Genomic DNA, 20,282 nt, shown 5'->3' on the forward strand with positions numbered 1-20,282 from the left:
AAAAGAGATCAGATCTGTTACCAGAGGCAGAGGTTGTGGGGAGCGGGGATTGGAAGAAGGTGGTCAAAAGGCACAAACTTCCAGTTATAAGATAAGCAAGTACTAGGGATGTAACGTACAACATGATGAGTATAGCTAACGCTGCTGTATGATAGATAGGAAATTTGTTAGAGTAAATCCTAAGAGCTCTCACTACAAGGAAGGAATTTTTTCCTTTCTTCTTTCTTTTTTTATTGTGTCTACATAAAACGATGAATTGTAGCTGAACCTATTGCGGTAGTTTCATCATATATGTAAATCAAACCATCATGCTGTATGCTTTAAACTTATGCAGTGACATATGTCAATTACTTCTCAGTAAAATTGGGAAAAAATGACAAAATGTACAAAACAATGATTTTTAAACATTGGAAGAAAAGGCCTCACAGGATCCCTGAGAGAAGGGAAACAAAAAAGGTGAACCCTACAATTGCCTAGCTTACTGCCAGGAAAGAGTTCCTAGCACATAATGCAAGAAGTGAGAACCACAAAAGAGTTTGGTATTTTCACTGAGTTGAGGAGACAGAGTGGAGGATTTGAGGAGGCCAAGATGTGAGAATACACAAGGCAGAGTTCTAGAGAGAGGTCTGCACAGAGTGAGAGCTCTAAGACGCAGATGCTCTCCCCTCTAGTTTTCCACTGAGTTCTGATTGTGTATGTGAGGAAACTACCCTCAGACCATCAGAAAGGAGCAGGCAGAGCAATTCTCAGAGCTCAAGTAGGGCTATAAGGACTTTACAATCCCAAAGCCAAGCCAAGCAACCTCCTAATAAGTGGGACATCAGGTAAAGTACTCAGAAGGATATTACCTCAGTAGAGAGGACAAATTAGCCCTAGACCAAAATATTTTGGTAGCTTCTGGTACCCCATAAGAACTCTTAAAAGCAAACCTTGAAACAATCAGGCTGTTTCCAAGTATCTTAATTGTGTCCAAGCACAAAGCTTAAAAAAAAAAAGGGATTAAAAAAAAAAATCCAGGACCCAACAATGTAAAATTCACAATGTCTGGCATCCAATCAAAAAGCACCAGGCATACAAAGAAGTGGGAAAATACAACCCATAATGAGGATGAAAATCAATCAATAGAAACAGTTCAGGAAATGACACAGATAATATAATTAGTAAACAAGGACATTAAAGCAGCTACGGGTAAATGTACTTTCACATGCTCACTGCCTATCCACAAGGACATAGATACATTCTCTTATTTTAACCCACTTGGGATGGACTTTAATGTACATGTAAAATAGAAGTCAAGACTCACTTTTTTTTTTTAGTATATGGATATCCAACTGACCAAGAATCATTAATTGACAAAGACCAGTTTCCCCTTGCAATGTAGGTGTCACCTCTGTCACAAATAAAGTAGTCATAAATGAAAACAATGACGTTATAAGACAGCATCGGCAGTATGCTGTATCAGACTTTGGGCTCTGAACAATCCGCAATGGCCTTGATATTTAACCAATAGGGTATTCACTATTTTCCTATTTATATTCTGTATAATAATATATAAGATATACAAATATTTCTTAACAGGCTGGGAAAAAAGTCTTCCATTCGGTATCCCTAGTAAAGGGGATGGCATAGATGAGGAGGGGCAGAAATGGGTGAAGTGAAATAAAGTAAAGGGTCGTTGAAAGAAATGCAACCCCCAATTCATAGCACCTAGTCTCTGATCCATGCTATAGTTCAAGATGATTTTTTCCTTCTACAAATTCTGAATTATAAAAACGTTTCATATTTCAGAAACTTGACAACCCCATTTTCTTTATCGGTATAGTTGAAAGGACATCGTGTTTAGATGTCCCTAAACACTCAAATTGGACTTAGGTCCCATAAGGAAACATCAGGCTTGGAGTTTGCCTTCACTTTTAGTGTAGGAAATGCACACTAGTTATTCTATAAACATATCAAGAAGTTAATTCTACACTATAAAGACTTTAAACAGCTCTAGCTTATGCCTATGTTGGCAACATGTGATCTCACTGAAAAGTGTGAAAAAGCAGCCTGCCAGATGTTTTGACTACATGGTGCATCACATCTTAATGTTTCCTAGTTTGGCAGTGGTAATACTAGAGATTCAGGATTTTAAAATTAACAAGTTCTTTTTTAACCTTTTATTATTCTTTACTTTAAAAATGTTTTAGAGTCAAACATTTGTATGCTAGAATTTTTTCTTTCAAACACATGTTTTTAGGAAGAATGTTTATAAACCATAAACAAAATCTAGGAAGAACATATTGTGTTTCTTACAGTAAGTCTGTAATGTAAACTGTTGGCCAGTATAGCTGGGAAATGAGATTTTCAGGTTAATCAGATATTCAGCAATATTATACCATAAGTATTATAATTTTTAAGTGTTAGAAGCTCAATGTTACTCTCACACCAAGCATGATTTGCTTGTAATGTACCAGAAAGCACTCTGGAATCTTGCTGGAGCTCATGTCATAATTTTGAGCATTAACTTCACTGTATATGAATTTCCTTTAATAGAGTTTTAGTTAATACTGTTTCAGACAATAAATTCATTCAAGGAGTACTAATACTGATTATCACTGATAGGAACACTTCGAGGAGGAGGGGCAGGTACTGTATGAGCTGAGGGAGATGGAAGGGGAGGGCAGCCGCTACCCATGACCAGAACAGCACAACCAACCCATCCATCGGTCAGCATCACCTCATTCATCTTACAACATAACCCCTGCAAAGAACCCCCTAATCTTCAAAGATTCCCCTCTAAAAATGCAAATACTACTGTAGGGCGTGCGCGTGTGTGTGTGAGTGTGTGTGTATGTGGTGTTAATTATATTTCTGTTAGCAAAGGGTTGATAAAGAAATAACACAGGATAGAAAATGGTGGCATCAGGAGGTAAAAGTGATCCTTTAGAGAAGCAGAAGTACCCATGACAAATATTACCTACTTTAGAGTTTTTCTTAAGGTGTCAGTTATGACAAACTGCTGTTATAGATGTTAAAAACATTCTATAATCTTACCATGGACTGGTTTCTTATGTTTGTTGTTTCTAGTGAACCAAATGAATCCCCAGTGGCCAGATCTAATGTATTAACATAATTTATGTCATTCAAGCTGTTCTTCTTCATGAAAAAAATTTTTTTAAAGCTTAAGTAAAGTCATAAATAAAGAAAAACACAAAACTCCTTTGAGGGAAGACAAATAAAATGGCTACCTTTAGAACTGCTAATAATCTTATAATTTTTGTCATTTAAATTTTCTTTAGTTACTGTCTTGAGAAGCCAGAGGGTGTAGAATGTCTTCTCGGAAGGCTTGAATAAGTCAAAAGAGTCTGTTTTGAATGCCTATAATAAAGATCAGTTACAATTACGAATAGATTTTTTTGTTTGATTGCTTTCTGAAATAACTGTCTTTTCTAACAAAAAAATTACTGGGGATGCTTTATTAAAAATAAACAAGTCAGTTCAAAACTGAAATTATGTTGTTCTGTATTTATAGTATTTCAGAAAAAAGTTTAGTAAAGGGAATATTCAGAGACGTAATTATTTTGCTCTAATTGGCAGTGTTAACGCATAAGCACATATACAAATGAGTATCTCAGTGCAGAGCACACAGAGGTCCTGGAGGGATTAAGATAACAGGTCATCTGTCAAGAATAGAGAATTGGTCAGAACCAATACTAAAGTATATTTAATCACCACTGGCTCCCCTGGTCAAAACGAAAAATGAAGTACATCTAAAACAGTCGCTAAAGAAACAACCTTTGCTTGAGTTGCTGGGGTGATGAATTCCCCTTGGAAATAACTGGTGAGGCAATTGGAAAACAGCACAACTCTGGGGCCCTGCTCCTAAGAACTATACCTGTGGCATTTACTTTGAAACCAAGAAATATACACTACTATGCTATGCTGTCTATCTATCTGTAATAGATATCAACTTTTATTTTCTAATAAACTAGTAGAGTAAGCCAAATGTGTGTTTTTAAAAGTTTGCAGCTTCTAAAACAAATTGTTTCTATGGAAAACTGGATGAATTAGCCATGTGTATTAGAATTAATAGACTTTATTTACAAAATTGTTAAGTTGTACAAAGCCACTACAGAAATTTTAAATTACTGTTTTTCAAGGCTTCATGTGAACACCTCCCCTACTTCAGACTGCCTATTTACAAAGCATTTTATTTTAAAATCTCTTGGATACAGAAAAGTGAAGAATTAGAAGCCTCAGCTAATGACTGCAAATATTTTCTGTTTCACTCCTGTTTTAAGGTATCAGCCAAGTAACACCAGTGTTTCAAATATAACTCCAAAGTTGGCAGAAATGTTAGTAAATCTGCTCATTTCTGGTCCACTTCACCAAACATGTATTCAGATTTTAAATCACAAATGTTTTGAAGTGTTTGGGCTATGCTTCTTCTCCCTTGTCATTAGAGCCGGCTACACATAGGAAGATGGTGCTATCTCTGATAAGGAAAGATTATTTAATCTAAATGTACCAACACAAAGGAGATTTTGTCTATAGGCTAAATGCTATTCTCTAGGAAGGAGACTGGGGTTTTAAAACTTATGCAAATAACTATTATAAATCAGGTTGTAATAAGCGTTATTTTGGAGGGGTTCCCACTCAGAAGATCACATCATTTGATAGCTACTAAACTATTAAAGACTTAGAAGTTAACATCATGGTCAATAGTAAATAGGAAAAAAGTATTGTGAAATGGAATTTTGGCAAGCATATTGGATTACAGTCTTTATTTAGTAATGTTTCCAAGTTAAGCTTGGCAGCATAGATTTGTGAGTTTTACTGCAAGCTATCATATTTGCTGTTACAGCAGTGCACAAGCAAAAAACATTAAGTCGGGAGCATGTGCAAAGCCTTACGTTTTGTGTATTCTCTGAAAGTGAAATGAAGCCCTCAGATATTGTTCTAGACAATTCAAGTTTCAGTAACATCCTCCCTTGAAATATTCAGAAAATTGAATTTAAATTGTTTTGGAGGTGCTTGAGTTTACCAGATTTTTGCTTCAATTCTTTATTCACAGAAACATATTTTCAAACAAAAAAATAATGTGGAAAGTTTTTGTAAATTGGCCAAGTAGTCAATTATGAATTTTGTGTGAATGAACAATTTTCTGAAGATTGACTCTATTTATTAAAATCTTCCTATTTTCACTCTTGTGGATAAACTGTTTAGGGATAATAAATAGATAATATATAAAATTGTAAATATTCTTAGGTGAAGATGAAGCATAAAACTATGGTAATAATCCTGTGTTAATTTTTTTTAGCTGTCATTGTTTGAAAGCTTCTTTGTTATTAAACTTTCCAATTAATGTAGCTTTAATAAGAAACATGCATATTTATTATATATATTGAGAAATATACTTCAGGCACTAATTATTGTCTATCAACTGATATAATTCTATTAATAATTTTCAAAACAGGATGATGTTAGTAACATGGGAAATGCTTTTAGAAATCTGATAGTGCTGATTCAGAATTCTTACAAAACTTAGGAATATGATATAATACCAATTTATATAAAAGTAAATTATAATCCAAAAGAATTTCCCCACAGACTTGGAAATCAAACATTGAGTAATACTAAGTCATAAATGCAATAACATGTTAATTTATCTATTTTCAATTGCTCTAAAAACACAGAAGTAACATCCTCAGTATTCATACATGTTACATACTAGGGTAAAGGCACCACATATGATAACTGTATTTGACCATCTTTGGAATAGAAGAGAAGACAAAACATCAAACCTGATGACTAAAGTATTTAGAAACAGTAAAAAAGAGTTTAGTTTATACTTTAGGAAACTGAGCTGGTATTTCATTTTTCTCCCTCAAAACATACACCTGCCTTTATAAGGAAGAACCAACCAAGGAAATGAGTACTGGAGTCAAGGTTAAAGTATTCTTGTCCAAGAGAGTGGAGAATATCAGAGAGAAGCAGTGGATCAGTTCAGATAAGCTTTAATAGCCAGAGACAGCACCTTCCCTGAAAACATTAGAGCCTCTTGGACATATGTTTGAAACTCATCCTCCTAAGTCATCCTGTGACTCTAGGGATAGGTGACAATGTCCCATCATCTGAAGGGGGGAAAATAGAGCACAAACCATTGAAAAAAATTATCACTGTAAAAAATAATACGAAAGTGGCAAAATGTTCCAACTGTTAAGAAACCTTTGCAGATGGTAAAGGAAAAGCTTTGTCTTTCCTATTATTGTTTGCCCTTCAGTTGACATACATGCCGAGTTGCATCAATAGGATTACAACGGAAACACGGTCATCTCCAGGTTTCCTCTGTTTGGCTCCTTGATCTTGTTTAAAGAAACAGGCTCACGGAATGCACACAAAACAAACTTCCCCAATCGAAGTTCTGAGATCTTTCCTCCCCCTTCTCCCACCCTCAGAAACCCATCTAGTTTTATGTATAGCACTAGACTGAAATGTCATGGTCATGTTGCACCACTTCACTTGTTGAATTGTTAGGAAGGCAGCACTTGACCACAGTAACTTGGTGAACTGCCTTGCTCTTGCATTAGTCCCCAATATTCTTATCCAGTTCGATGGAAATGTCTTACCTGCATGTGTCCCTGGTACATTCTGCTTAGGCTTCTTTAGGGTTCCCAGAGGCCGCCGGATGCTTTTCCCCTGTGTCTACTTGCACACCAACAGAGGGGAGAAGGCGGCGTGCACACTGGGTTCTTACAGGGTGCCCCTGAGCCGGTTCGAAGGCTCCAGGTAGCCGGCCGGCGGCGGCTCCTAGACAAAGCTGCGGGCTGCCGGGAACTGTTCTCCGCTCGGGGTGCTGAAAGCGGACACAGGAGAGCGCGCGGAGGAGGCGAGGAGCCCAGGCGGCCACGCTCTCCGGCAGGCTCAGGTCCTGCTCTCCCGGCTTCTCTAAAACTCACTCCTTCCCCGCCGAACTCTTTCTCGCTTCCTGCCAGGCTGCCTCATGTCTCTCTCACTCTTTTCGCCGCGAACCCCTTCCTCCTCCCAGCCCTGACGTGAGCGCCCACACCAGCCGCCGCCGCAGCTGCCGAGCGGGGCGCGCGCCGCCCTCCCGGCCGCGTCCCTGCCGAGAGGCCGCGGGGCCGGGCACGCGCGCGCGTCCCCACTGGGGCCCGGGAGCAGCCCGAGGGAGGCGTGCGCCCCTCCGCGCGCGTGCTCGGGAATGCGCGCACGGGGCGGCCTACTGCCCGCGGGCGGTGGTCGTGCTAGGTGCGGCATTTGCTTCTACCGGGATTCCAGAAGAGCCGGAGGCTAGTTGCAAGAGAAGTAGGAGGACGATGCCTTGTTTCTCCAAAAGCCATCAAAACCAACTAAGCCCGTCATTTTACAGACAGAATAAGCTGAGCGTGGGGATTTCCGAAGAGTTTACTTCTGTTCCGATTCAGCTCTCACAAGTTACCTCCGTGTCACTTGGTGAAAAAGACTCTCCCCTCTCACTCCACCCCTAATTCATCGCTGACCACTCTAAAATCGCAAACCTATCCCTAAGGGCATTCCACGATTTTTCTCCTTAGCACTTAACATCACTTAACATCCTGCATATTTTATACAATTGTTTGATTTATTGTCTGTTTCTGTATATACAATATTATTTCCATGATATCAGGGATATTTTGGGGGAGGAGTATATCCGATGTATCACAGCACAGGACAGTACCTCTTGGCACATGGTAGGCACCCTATAAAAACTTGTTGAATGAATGGGTTTTTACTACAATAATATATAGGTAGAGTGCATTTAAATATGTCCCAAGTTGAAGAGACTGGATAATTCAATGTAATCTTTACATTATAAATGTATATACATACACATACACATACCATGGGCTAGTGTATGTGTATATACTGTCAGTACCTAGTTTTGTTGGTAAAAAGATCTCCAATCATACAACAAGCCCCTTAAGTTATATACAGCAGGATATAATCCCATAAATACTGCATATAGCATTGTATACCTTTCATAAAGTTAAAAAAAATAAACTCCCTAGGAATATAAATAATATTTGTATATAACTATATAAACAGAAAAGCAATGTTGATGACACTGAGTGAGGGAAGGCAGGAGAAAGGGATGGGGAAGTACTGTATTTTATATGAAGGTTAATTGTCAGCATCTTAGCTATTATGTTGAGTGGTGATTCATAGACATGCATTACCCTATAAAAATCACTGTGTGACTAAGTAAAACAAAGCCATGCATGGACTAGTGAGAAGACACTGAAAATAACCAAAAACAGATTAATCCATTTCAATGCATCTGAGTTCCTAAAACAACCAGCCAACCAAACACAGAATGACTAAGACTTGCAGGCAGGAAGCATAAATTCCTATTACATTCCACCAATAGTTAACCTTGGTCAATTTCCTTTACTGTTTTTAGACTTCAGCTTTTTAATGTCTTAACTCTGCATGATAAACTGATTGCTTCATCTTGAAATTTGAGATATGTTCATAAGCACTGTAAATTGTAAAGTACAATCCAGTTCTAATTTTTAATTGTCCTTTATAGGATAGAGCACTGGAGTAGGAGTCAGCAGGTTGAAGGGCTAGTTCTGCCTCACTACCTCACTGCTCTCTTGGGCAAGTGTACTAATTCTCTATTTCCTCACTTTTGAAGTAAGGCAAGTATCTATCTACTTAGCCCACTGCACAGGGCTGCAAAGGGAGTTGTAAATTTTAAACCACCATATATAAGTATGTAAACAGGCTTTTTTCCAGTCCAGAAAATATGAGTAGTGATTTCCTGAGACTTCAAGCTCTACAAATTTAAAAGGGTTATATGATTTACTATAAAATGCTTGCATGTTAGTATAGAAACCCTGAGGAAATTCTAGTATTTGATTTGAAAGTGCCAGAAATCTGTGAAGTAACAGTGGGGCCAAAGTTTTCCAATCCATTATATGCTTATTTATAGCTCATGGGCAATTCAAGGAGCCGTCAACCAGAAAAGAATTTGAACTAGTATGGCAACTACCTAGAACTGAAGATAGAAGTCAATATAACCTCTTTTTAAAACCTAAGTAACTCATTTAGTTACTCCCTACATTCTCCAAATCTCAGGAATGAAAGTGCATCTGTGAAGGCATCCCTCTCTTCATTCATTCATACATTTACTCATTCATTCATATTTTATTAAGAACTTATTAGTATGTGGGAATGCTGTGCCATGCTGAAATACATTGATGAATGAGACTGACATGGTCTCTACCTTCATGGAACCCACAGTCCAACTTCCTGACAAGAGTACATTTTACTATCCCAGAAAGAGAATCTGTCTAGACTTTTATTAAAACAACAACCATCACCACCACCACCACCCCGCTACAGAGATTCCATAATTTCCCTATTTCTCTTTTCTAAGAGATCACATCTAAGCTTTTCTAGTCAAACATTTCCCTCTCAGTTTTGAACTTTAATTATCCCTCTAGCACAAATATTTCCTTCAAAGCCTATAAATACGAGCTTTGTGAGCAAAGATACTTGGCTGGTTACCAATTCAAGTGTCAGTATTTTGAGACACTGTTGATTTACAGAACCATCTAGCAATTTATACACCTCATTTGGCCAGGCCTAAACATTTTCATCCAGATCCAGCATTTTAGCTCAAGTAATACGGTGTTCTGGTGCTAGCAGACATATCAGGAGAACATAGAAAGGATAAAGCAGGTGTGAATTTTATGATACCCATGATAAAAAGCTGAATCTTAATATAATTACATATGTGGAAATCATTTTTGCAAATCAAATTGTTTTTAAGAGATCTTGAAAGGAGAAAATGTGCATAACTTTCTCTATCCTGTGACTGCAGTAATGGTGAAAAATGCTTCTCTTTGTGTAATCTCTGGTCCCCCCAGGGAGTCATTAAGGTAAACTGGCAGAAGGCAAACAAACCAGAGATGCAGCAGTTTGAAAAAGGTGTGGTTCTTTTGGAACAAAGGCAAGGGATAACAGCCATATATCTGCTTCTCTGATACCAGAAATATTTGAATAAAAAATGGAAATCTCTGCCAAACATCTATAGGCTTTGACTTTTCACAGGATTTTCTACTTTTCACATTCATATCTGGCATCATGGAAAAAGGACTTTGAAGATGAATTTGTAATATGTGTCAAATCCAAACTATTACATCTATGATATGAAGCAAAAGAAGAAAGTCTCTGTAAACACTGTGGAAGGAACAGTTACTAATGAATCTTTTCTAACCAACCTGCACACAGATATACATCTCATTGGCAGAAATGCTGCCATCAGCAATAGTCTCACTTGTAAGTGGCTGGGCCATCATTGCCCAGCTAAACCCAGAATTATTCATGTTATGATGGTACATGTTGTTTCCAAGGAAAATAAAGATAATCCATATTTCATATCTTTCACATAGTTGTTTTGCCACCTAAAATTGGCATGATTTAATTCTGGATCCAAGGTCCAGAAAATATTTCTCATTTGAAATTCAAAGACCATCATTACTCAAAGTGTGGTCTGTTGACCAGCAGCATCTGAATCTCCTGAGAGCTTGTTAGAAATGCAGACTCTTGGGCCCCATACCTGACTTACTACGGAATCAGAATCTGATTTTAACAAGGTCCCTAAGTGCTTTGTAGGCACTATCAAATTTGAGCAGTACTGCGGCCTAGAAGGTTTATTTATTCATGGAAGTATGTGGTAAAGCTAACTCTTGCTTTTTGCAAGGATAGCACATGAGTGCCAAGAGAAAAAGCACAACACATATCCTCCATTTATAAGATAATCTCACTGTATTTTGAGAGGCCAAAGGACTTGGCATACTATCACAGCACACCCAGCTTTCTTACAGCAAGAGCTGTGCTAATACTGCTTGCAATTTTAATCACCGTAATAAAATTAAAGAGTTGAGTGGTAGCAGAATATATTTTGGATTGATCAAATTAAGTTTTGTTTATAAGTAGGTGACTCCTCCTGCATATTAAATGGCTATTGAAGATTCAAGATTTATTAAATCTTTCAAAAAGCTGAGTAATAATGATGATGTCAGTATGCTTGTGGACTTAAAAAAATTAGGAATTATAGTCTTTTGGTGATTCAAGCATTCTTTTATAATCTGTACAATTCAAACCTTGCTGCTCAAAGATGGTGTAGGAAAGAAGAAAAGTCAAAATAACTGTAGACCTAAATTAGAATGACTAATTGGCTTTTGTTGTTCAATCAGAGGGAGGGACGTGTTGTTAAAGTTTGCCCAATTGCCCTTTTTGTCTCTTTGACACATTGAATGGGATTAGCTGGTGTTCGGGGCATTAGATCTGGAAAGAATTTCAAAAGCCCACACAGCAGACCCCAAGCCGTGGGGGGAATTATGATCGAAGAAAAGTATGTGGACTCTGCTGACTAGGAGAAGGCAGCAATGTTGTTCCAAATGAACAAACAAGGGGGATGCTTCCTAGTTGGCCTCCTAATAAACCAGTTTAAGAAATCATACTAAAAGAATTTACATTTGCTTTTTTCTTTATAATGATGTTCTTTCAGCAATCCAATATTGCTTTTAATATTAAATGTACTTTCTAGAGTTTCTTAGTCCCAGTGAGAAACATTTGCAAACAAAAATGTCTCTTGCTTTTGACGACTCCTTTCACCACTATTCTAGCAGAGGCTCTCTAAACCTCTTACCCATCTCAAAGCTAGTTTTATCACCTCATCCATCTCCCACTCCAAACTACATTGCAGCCAGATTAATTTCATAAAGGCCAACATTGATCATATTACTGCCCCGTTCAAATATCTTCTTGGCTTCCCTATTGCTAACTAATATCCAAAAGCTTTAGCTTTTTATTCATAGTCATGGAATATAGTTTGCCACTCAGAGCCATGTCTTTTTCTTGTGCAGAAAGAACTGTTTTTTTCGCTTTGAGGAACCATTTCTTCCCCACTCTGGCCCATTTGTAGGGTGGAAACATTTTACAATCAGGCTTTGGGGGTGAGACACGAGACCCAGGCTGAGCTGACCAGTGCATTCAGTCCCTGTTGGTCACACATATGACCCAAGTCAACCAACCAGGGCAAATGGACTCATTTCCAGGACTAAGTGGGAGCAGATTGATTCTTCATTAAACTGGGTGTTCTAATGACGTAAGCTTGAAGCTGCCAGAATCTAGCACCCCAAACCTGAAAGGAAGCCAACCTGGGGGAAGAAGAGTCTAGGCATGTTCCTGGAGACAATATTTGAACTATTAAATAAACCACACTTAAAGTTAGCTTACCTGTGTGCTTTTTAGTCATTTCAACTGGTACATTCCCTTTTCTGGTTGAGTTGGATTTTCTGTCACCTGCAACCAAAATAATACTGATTAATACAGTGGTCGTCCACAAACTGGCCTGTCTTTTTTCAATTCTGTGTATTCCTTAATCTTTGTAGTAACTTTATTTTATATTATTCCCCAAAGATAGTCCAAGTTACACTTCTACTCTTTCCTCTCATTGCAATGTATTCTCTGTCCCTACTGCTTTGAAATGAAAGCTCATTCATTTTTCAAGTTTGGTCTCAAATTCCATTATCTTCATGAAACCTTTACTGATCCTCCAGTTTAATACATTTCCTTGCTGGGAACTCCATTATGATAGGAAATTCTCTTAATTCATAAAGGTTTCCCCTTGTTTAATCATTTCTATGCTTTTTTTTTTCATGCCCTATTAGATGTAGGCAGACAAAAACCTTGTTTTATTTTTGTTTTGCTTAAATAACTTACAACATCTTGAATGGAAAATTCTTAATAATAACTGAAGAACATAAATTATTTTGGAAGTATCTGGAACAGTATGAAAACTTTTAAAATAAAATAATTAAAAAATTTACTCTGAAGGTATATTTCAGATATAATTCTTTTAAATAAAATATTAATGACCCTGTGTTGATTTTATGTAGAATCACACAAAGCTAAGACTGGAAAAAAAGCTTATAGCTTTTGTGGTTTGACTCTTTCCCTTTTCAAACGAAGAATCTGAGGACCACTGAAGTCAAGTGACTTTTTCTTGACATGCTTTTACAAACGTGAAACAAATAATTATATTTACAGCTGAATAAAGGAATTTGGGAGTACACTAGTGATGATGAAATTTAGTTAATGCCACAAAAATGCTGATATCTGAAAATTTTTTTGATGATTATTACCCTAAGGGAGGAAATGCAATGGAAGAATTGTTAGACTTAGGAAAAGTTGTAAATCCTCAGAAAAATTTGCAAAGACATTTTTGGAATGTGATACTTACCTCATAATAATATTTACCTCATAATATTTACCTCATAATAATGAAAATGGCCTTGGTTTTGATATAAAGAGAGGGGATTTTATATTTTAAGAGTTCTTCTTAGAGGGAGAGATGAGCAATATTATATCAGTTAGAGAGGTGATATAATCTATAAAGAATGGAGAATTATTTCTCAGGGTAAACTCATGGTTTCTAATCCTGATTCACATAATTCACATAATTTCTTACATTATCCTATTCTCCCTTACCTAGTGTTAAAACAGACAGTTGTATGGGGGAGAAGGAAAACTTAAGGCTATTTTTGAAAGAGGAAATAAAGATATATAATCCCTGTGGGTAAATGCTTGTAAAACTCTAACTTTTTAAAAGTAAAATAATCTTGGTATTTATTAAAGCTTAGGCAATTTTGTAGATCGATAGTATATATATTTTTAATTCCACAAAGAATGAATCACTAGAATCACTAGAATATTGTATGTTACTGTAATAAACATCTATGATGCCTGAGTTTAGACTCTTATTTCCTTTCTGGACTAACTTACAAGAGTCTCCTAAATTTCTAAACACCGCCCCCACCTTCATTCTAATTGATTCTCTACAATGCAATGAGAGTCAACATTCAAAAATAAATGTAAATTACTTTTTAAAAAGTCCTTCAACTCTCTTTAACAAGAGGATAAAAATCCACACCATTTTCAAGACAAGTAAAGCTTTTCACTACTTTTTCCTCATAAGCTTCTTTTCTCACAAGTCCCCAAATATAATCTAGGGTTATCCGGCTGCTTGCTCTCCCTGGAATATGCCACACTGGATTGCACCTCTGTGCCTTCACATATGCTGTTCCCTCCATTTGCCACTCCCTTCCTTCTTCTCCTTCATGTGCTGGGGAATTCAGGTTTGTTTCAAGGGTTGCTCAAGTGTCAGCTCCACTGTGAAATTTTCCCTCACTCCTGCAGGCCTTGTTTATGACTGCATGCTGGTTTTACACACATGCCATGGTTATTATCTCAAGACAATGTACACATCTGCCTTGCAGCAGAGGTGGTTCTTTCTTACACATCACTGTGTAAGAACCTCAGGGCTGTGAGTGCTTACCCTTGAGTTTTCTGAAGTGATGCAGTCAACTTTTAGTGGGTAAATATGCAAAAAGACCATGTCAATGCTAATGAAGGAAATAAATTATGGGTTTTACCCATCTAGCAAAATAAGGAATTGGGCATTCAAAACAAATGGAGTCTTTTAAGTCCTCTAATGAAAGTTATATTCAGGCACATGCAACATTAACTAAATTAAGACTCACAGAAGGATAGAGCTGAAAAGGGTGCTGGGAATCACATGGATCACGCATTTGATTTTCCAGATGAGGAACCTGAGGCATAGACAAGTTAAGGGATTAACCTGATCAAGGCCTCAGTCCTAGCCAACCTCTATGCCCAGCCCCAAAGCACTGGACTCCCAGGGCTTGAATGCTTCAGGAAAACAAGTCTAAGAACTACCTGACCAACTGACTGGACCTTCCTGAAAACCAGGATGGGCCACAGGAGGCCTAGACCAATGCTGAAGATGTGATTCTTCCACCCAAGGTGAAGAAGAAAAGCTTTTGAGGTGAGATGGGGTGCGTGGGAAATTTGATAGATTCTCTTCTGTAATGAATTGATAAGCCTCATTCACACCAGCAAGTACTCCTAAGGAGACTGATTAAGTTTGGTAAATGGGATATAGGTCGAGCTTTGGAATTTCTCAGACTTTGAGAAGGAAAAATATTCACAACATAAGAGGCAGATAATAGGCAATTATACTTAATATGCAAATACTTTTATGAATAAAGTTAAAAAAAATCCATTAGGAATGTGGGAGAAACCTAAATAGAAAATTCATAAAGAAGTATAAATGGTCAATAAATATAAATGATAAACAAAAAAGTTAGCAAAAATAGTAATAATAAATAGGTACTTGAATATGGAAGCTCCATTGTCACTTATCAGGTTGGCAGACTTTTTTTTTTTTTTTGTAAAGAAAATGCTCAGTATTCAGAGATTTTTGAATGAATATTTTTTACACTGCAGTGGGTATTGTCATTAATACAACTTTTCTGGAGGATAGTTTGGTAATATGGATCAAGAGCTTCAAAAATGTTTATACCTAGTGACTTAGTATTTCCACTTTCAAGAATTTAAAAATAACCACAAGTTTACACTATGATTTATATATGAAGCACCATTTGTAATAATGGAAAATTGAAGCAACTTAAATGGTCAACAATAGGAAAATGATAATTTATTAATTTGGAGATAACGGGACACTATTGATCTTTAAAAATGGTGACTTGGAAACCAAAGCATGGAAAATATGAGGGTATATGTTAATGAAAAAAGTGTTTTCTGTCATATTAATAATAGAATGGGTATGTATATACAGGGGGTGTGTGTACACATACATGTGTATATGTGTATGTGTACACACATATTATATTTATATTATTATATATACTATTTACATTTAATTATTATACATAATAAATATATAATTCATTGCTATCTGACTCTGTGTGAACATTCATTGTAATCACTTATAAAAAAATTACATAAAATTGACTAACCTATTCACTATCCAAATTTATTCTCTAAATTAAAAACAAAACTATAAGGGATTTGCAAACACTATTTAGGGAAGATTTTCAGTTGTCCCTGAGTCCTGGCAAGAGGACATACAGAGTGCTGTAGGCTCACTGTCCCTGTTCCCCACAGAAGAGTAAACATGCCATACGTTATCAGTACCATCTTCAGTACCCACTCTCTCCCGGATGGTCTAGACATTCAGCATTGCCAGAGATCACTTCTGTGAGGTGTCTAAGGGTTCTACCAGCCCAGGCCCAACACAGATCTTATTTTTAGTGTCTAACTCACTATTTTATCATTTACATTACATACATACAGTTCATGTTTCCTGTAGTATAGAGGGAAATGGAATTTGTATTTGCAAATGTACAGTCTCCACCTGTACTGTATGTAAACATACCTACTAATGAGTTCACTAAGAGTTTAATAATTAGGTTATTGGTGTTCTATATGCTTTATATTATGCAGAAATTCTTGGTGTATTGTTACATTTATGTTTAAGAGTATTTTAATGATATTTGAGGAAATCACTTGGAAGGTTTTGATGGGCTGAGAACTTCTGTATTTAGAGTAATGAAAGATGGCTCTTTTTAACTGAATATTTGCTATCCAACATTTTTTGAGAAGCAGATTAAATTCAGATAATGAAGATAATGAGAGATTCTTGGGAGTAGTTTTGATTTTTGTCTGGAATGAAATGCACCTAAAATGCTAGCCATGTCTTCTCTATGATACTGTGAGTTTATGCTGTTTTACATTATATTTTCATGTTTTCTGAATTTTGTAAAATAAAGTTTTGCCATGAAGTTTTTCCAGTAAAGCAAAAGAAGGAAGAGAGATAAATGAGGGTCTCAGGACTTCAGTGAAGAAGCTGAACCACATTTGTATAATAAAGTGTGGGAAGAACGTGTTTTTGCATAAATTTATCATGGTTGAAACCTAAATTTATGACATAGGTTCTGAGAAAAAGAGTTTATGAATAATTACTTAGCAAGAGCCTCTCTTTTTCTCTTTTGCATCTTAAGAATTCATATTACTTCGTGTCTCTTGAGTGGTATTGAGAGTCAGCAACTGGAATCACAAATTCTAGGCATTTAACATTAGTAGAGATACCCTGTATTTAAATTATTCATAAAGAAGGAACATGAATATTTACAAGTATTGTTAAAACCGTGTGGTAGAGACAACCAAACAGTTTCTGTAAGGTAGCTGCCCCAAAGTTCTCCAGCCTTCAGGATTCTCTTCCTTTACTAAGAGCAGTGGAGGTTCTTTGTACCACTTGATCTAGCAGGAAGTCCTATTTGTCCTTACTTCCTCTTTCTGAGACTTCCCAGGGAGTACTTACAGGTCCCCTATTCATCTGGATGGCTTCTTTGGGTTTCTTGCTTTCTTACAACTATTCTTTAGGCTTCTGTAGCAAGTGACATAATTATTCCATGTGTGAACACAGGTCCCATCTGAAATCCCCTAAACTTGTAAGACCAGACTGTAGTTTTTAATAAAACTTTATAGAAGACATGAAGTTAACAGAATGGGGTTTATAATATAGAAGATGGAAAACACAACTGGAGGGTAGAGACACTGCTACTTCCAACTGGACGCTCTCCTGTTTCCCTTGGCTAATGCCGTATTGGAGGGGTCCGCTCTTCTCCATCACTTAGGAGTGACTTTGAACAAGTACTCTTTGTTCTTGAGTCCAGGGCCCTGAAGCCTAGACAGATTTTTGGTTTTCAGAAATGACACCCAATGAAGAGGGCCTTTTATTTTTTTATGCAGAGAATTGTCACTCCTCAATTTCCATTCAAGATCAGGATCTTGCTTTTAGTTGCCTTTCCAATGGTCCATTATTTCACAAACAAGAGAGCCCCAAGTGCAAAGGTGAAACCAAGTCCCCACCATGAATAACACACAGAAGTGCAGAAACTTTGAAATTAAAGCATATTTTTAAAAGTGTCAGTGCCCTCAGAATCAATTCCTTGGGCTTAGCTCAGTTTAAAGAAACTAATCTTTCCATTGTTTCCCCCATTCTCTCCAAAGTCTTTGAAAACAGAAAACTATTCAAAGTATTTGAATGAGTATGTCATGGCAGTCCTAACATTGGTTGGTTGGGGGTATGTGCATAGGGTGTTTTCCAGAGCAGATATCAACAGCCATGCTTTCCTTTTTCCCTGTTACCTTTCCAATGAACCATAGATGGGAAATTAAAATTAATAATATTGAAGTCCTTGTTATAAATTTAAGATATGCAAAATATCATTGTATCCCAGCTCAGTTATACACCAGACATATGTAGCTTTTTAAAATCATTGAATATCATTGGGCCTTAGTTTCCTCACCTATAAAATAGGGATAAAAATACCTACTATTAAAGTATGTTGCAAAGACTGTAGATGTAGTCTGTAGAGCACTGAGCATGGTGTCTTACACATCACAGATGATGAATAAATTTTGATTATTGTGATTATAATTATAATTCAAAGATTACATCTCCGACTCCCTTGCTCCCCTGTCCATCCGTCACAATCACCTGGCAAAAACTCAATTCTGATTAAATCCCATCTTCAACTATTCTGATACTTGCAAAACATTGTTGGCCTCATCTTGAACTCAGGTCCACAAATCTCAAGTAGGTCTTTTGTGCCGCCCAGCAATCCTTCATTTCCTTAGTCAATTCACTATCTCATGCTTTTGATCCTCAATGCCTCTTTCCCTCAACTTACTCTCAGCTGACTACTTCAATTTTTTTATTTCACTAGGTAAATACAAAAAACCAAGATGATTTTGACACTCTCCTACCACCTCATCTGTTAATCTGCTTGCTTCTGTGCCTGAATACTTTACTTTCCCTTTGTTTCAAAAGACAAAATTTCAGCTCCTAATGCCAACCCTTCTCCTTCTGAACTAGATCTCATTCTCTCTTGTCTCCTCAAGAACTTCACATGGGCAGTTTTTCCATTTCTCTCTTACATTATAAACTGTCTCCACTCTACTGCTCACTTCCATTAGCCTAAAAACATGGTAATATCTCCCAACTTAAAATGCAGCACATTCCTGACTCATTCTCCTCCAGTTATCAATCTTTTCTCAGTTCCTTTACAGTTAGACTCTTTAAGAGATTTGACTATTCCAGATGTTTTTACTTCCCTTTTTCTAATTTCTCAGGAATCCACTCCATTAGGGCTTTTGACTATCCTGTATCATCAAAACTGCTTTGGCAAGGTCAGTGATGATCTTTATATCATCAAATCTAATGGTCAGTTCTCAGTCTCCATCTTATTCGACCTGTTAGTGGCATCTGATACAGATTTTCACCTCCACCTCTTCAAATAGTTCCTTCATTTTGCCCCTAGGACATCTCTCTCTTTTGGCTTCCTTCCACTTTACCATCTGTTCCTTCTTCTTATCCATGGCTGGTTCTTCCTCAGTTGAACACAGATGTGTGCTGGGACTCATTCCCTGAGCCTTGTCTTTATCTCCACTCACTCTCTGGATGATCTCATCCAGTCTCATTCTTTACATTGATGATTCAGCACTTCTTTCTCTGGCCCTGTTCTTGCCTGTGAACTCCAGACTAATATTTCCCACTGCTGATTTAACATTTCCACTTAAATGCCTAATAAACATTTCAAACCTAACAGTTCCCCCAGTCAAACTCTTGTTTCCCACTTCCCTCTAAACCTATTCTTTCCACAGCTTCCCCACCTTTTCCAGTCGTTCAGGCAAAAAACCTTGAATTATTCTTGACTCTTCTCTTTCTGTCACATTCTAACTCCAATCCATCAGCCAATCCTGCCCACTCTATCTTCGAAGTAGCCTACTTCTTTCTACCTCTCCAGCTACCACTCTGGTTTTCACCTGGACATAACCCTAACTGTTGTTGCTTCCACCCTCATCCCTCTGTAGATTTTTTTCCACAGCAGCCAGAATAACTCTTTTAAAATACTATTCTGCCCAGTCTAAGTCCTTAGGCCTGCAACACCACGTGGTCTGCCATAGTAACCTCTCTGATCTTGTCTTCTCTTATATTTCCCTTGGTTCATAAGTTGGCTCCAGGCAGATGGGCCTTCTTGCTGCTCCTCCACCACCCCAGGCATACTCCAGTCTTGGAAATTTGTACATAGAAGTTCTTCCTCCAGTTATCTATATGGTTCATTTTCTCACTTCCTTCAAGTCTTTCCTCAAAAGTTATTATAAAAGATATTTCTCTGATCATTCTATCTGAAATAGTTTTGGGTTTTGTCCTAGTTTCTAGCTTAGAGCTCCTACAGCCATTGGAATTTCCAGTGATGAGAGTGATACAGGTATCTTTGTTATGTTAATGAGGTGACTTTAGATTGCACCTAAGTGTGGGGGCTGGTTGCCAGTAGAGCCAGCCAGATGCTTAG

General features: G+C 37.2%; 1 protein-coding gene across 18 annotated transcripts in view; it reads right to left on the bottom strand.

The window, feature by feature from the left end:
• PEX5L (peroxisomal biogenesis factor 5 like) overlaps positions 1 to 20,282 on the bottom strand; it is a 622,944-nt gene that overhangs the window by 202,894 nt on the left and 399,768 nt on the right. For all 18 annotated transcript variants that reach the window (XM_072961590.1, XM_072961582.1, XM_072961619.1 and 15 more), the window contains one exon: positions 12,274 to 12,339. The gene's annotated coding sequence lies outside the window, so the exon portion shown is untranslated. The remainder of the gene's footprint in view (positions 1 to 12,273; positions 12,340 to 20,282) is intronic.

Source organism: Vicugna pacos, chromosome 1 (genome assembly GCF_048564905.1).
Source record: "Vicugna pacos chromosome 1, VicPac4, whole genome shotgun sequence".
NCBI lineage: Eukaryota > Metazoa > Chordata > Mammalia > Artiodactyla > Camelidae > Vicugna > Vicugna pacos.